Consider the following 2,323-nt stretch of genomic DNA (forward strand, 5'->3'; position numbering starts at 1 on the left):
AATCAATGTCAGATGGACTAATAGATTCAATATCTTTCTCATTACCTTGCATGTCTAACTCGAAACATCTAGGTATTTTAGGTGGAGTCATGTTACAACCTAGTAGTGTTGCGACTCTCAAAGCAGTGAGACCAACAACCAGAGTAGTTTGCACATCTCTACTAATAAAAGCACGAGACGGCAGATTCAACTCATCATCTCAGCCGTCTAATCACTTAATCAAGGGTCTAAACACGTCGTTAACGAAACTAACAGTTTTCGTGAGCGCTAATTGCAATCCCACGTCATCCTGCCTCGCCCCACCTCCTCCTGCCTCGCTCGCCTGCCTCCCCCCGCTCGCCGCGCCGCGCCCGCCTCGCCCCGTTCGCCTCGCTCGGCTCCCCCCGCTCGCCGCGCAGCGCCCGCCTCCCCCCGCTCGCCGCGCCGCGCTCGCCTCCCCTTGCTCGCCGCGCCGCGCCTGCCTCGCCCCGCTCGCCGCGCAGCGCCCGCCTGCCCCCGCTCAACCGCCTCGCCCCACCCGCCTCGCTCGCCTGCTTCCCCCCTGCTTGTTCTACATTTTTTTACAGCAGGAATGGAAATCCAAGGAAATTAGCCGGTGGCAATGGCGGGCTCAGGGGCTAGCAGCCGGACATCTTGGCCCGGAGGATGGTGCACTTGGTCTTCTGGAAGGAGGTGGCGGCGAGGTCCGGGTCGACGAGCTGCAGGCTCAGCGGGCAGATGACAACTAGTAGGCACTTGGCCTTGTGCCCCTTGTACTGCATCACCGTGTCCAGCCGCACCTCCATCTCGAACCTGCCGGCCTCCTTCTGCCGCTCGAACTCCGCCGCGCCGCCCGCCGGCAGCTTCGGGAGGGCCTTGTCGAGGCCGCCCACCTTCAGGGGCACCGTCGTCTCCTTCTGGGCGGCGAGGTCGAAGGCCGCCACCGTGCCGGAGTCGTCGAACAGGGTGCTGTAGAAGGAGAAGGCCACCGCCACTGGCCCGAAGCTGATGGCGTAGTGCAGGTTGGGGTTGCGCATCGACACGGCCGCCGTGGCGTTGTACGACAGGACCTGGAGCGGCGACTTGGCGGTCGCTGCCGTGCTGGAGTTGGAGGAGTTGGGGGACGGGGCGAGCTCGAAGCTCGTGAGGAGGGCGTCCTCGGCCATGGCCGTCGGCGGCTTGATGACGACGAATGCAAGGATGAGGACGATGAGGACGGCCCCGACCACGAGCAGGATCCCGCCCAGATGGCGATCTTGGTCTAGTTCCACTCTTCGTAGTCCCAGCAGCTGCCCATGGCTCTCCTGGGTGCTTGGTGATGGATCTCAACGGGTGATGGGGACTGCGAGAGAAGAGTGGAGCTGGAGCGCGCACGGTGATGAGAGACTTATGGCGAGCGAGTCTTGTGGCCAATGGACATCCAGAGGAGAGCAGAGCAAGACGAAGACGAAGTCCAAGACCAAGACCAAGACCAAGACCAGTGGGGTCGTATCTCTACTATTAAAAGCTAGAGAGGGCAGATCCATCTCGTAATCTAAACCGTCTAATCACAAGATCAATGGTCTAAATTCATCGTTAACGAAATCCTTCGTTAACACCCCGAAGCTCCCCGAGTGGCCTACACCTCTCGCACGTTCTCTTTGGGGCCTAAACCGCTCAACCCCGCCTCCCCTCCCCGCACCCTCCGGCTCGGCCCGCCCGGGCAGCCCCACTCGTTGCCTCCCTGGATGAAGGAGGCGGCCATCGAGGAGGGGCTCCTCATGAAGGACGACGGTAACGCCGACGGCCGCGCCGGCGGCTTCTCCACGCTCCCCAAGAAGGTGCACTATGGGCTCGGCTTCGTCGGCGCCTTCCTCGTGCTCTTCGCTTTCTTCGTCATCATCCTGTGGGGCGCCAGCCGCAACCAAAAGCACGATGTTTCCGTCAATGTACGTACTCTCACTCAGAAACCCCTCATTCAGTTCCGCTGGGTCGCCGGATTAGTGATTCTTCTTGTCTTGCAAGAACTGATGATTCCTCTGCATTGATTGCGCAGAGCGTGACGTTCCACAACTTCGTGATCCAAGCGGGGACGGACGCGTCGCTGGTGCCCACGGAGATGTTCACGATCAACGCCACCATCAGGCTCACACTCCGCAACACGGGGAGCTTCTTCGACGTGCACGTCACGGCGCAGCCCGTCACGCTCTACTACTCCGAGCTCCTCATGGTCTCTAGCGATGTAAGCATTCATTCCCGTGCGCCCATCCTCATACTACCGATTCTCTGTTTCTTTGATCGATTTCGTCTGATGGACGGATCAAATGGTAGTAATCCTCGGCTTGGAGAACAACCAAGATGATTA

General features: G+C 60.0%; 1 pseudogene; it reads right to left on the reverse strand.

The window, feature by feature from the left end:
• Positions 1-481: 481 nt before the first annotated feature.
• LOC123450418 lies at positions 482-1,723 on the reverse strand (annotated as a pseudogene).
• Between the last annotated feature and the right edge of the window lie 600 nt (positions 1,724-2,323).

This window comes from Hordeum vulgare, chromosome 4H (genome assembly GCF_904849725.1).
Source record: "Hordeum vulgare subsp. vulgare chromosome 4H, MorexV3_pseudomolecules_assembly, whole genome shotgun sequence".
In the NCBI taxonomy this organism is placed as follows: Eukaryota; Viridiplantae; Streptophyta; class Magnoliopsida; order Poales; family Poaceae; genus Hordeum; species Hordeum vulgare.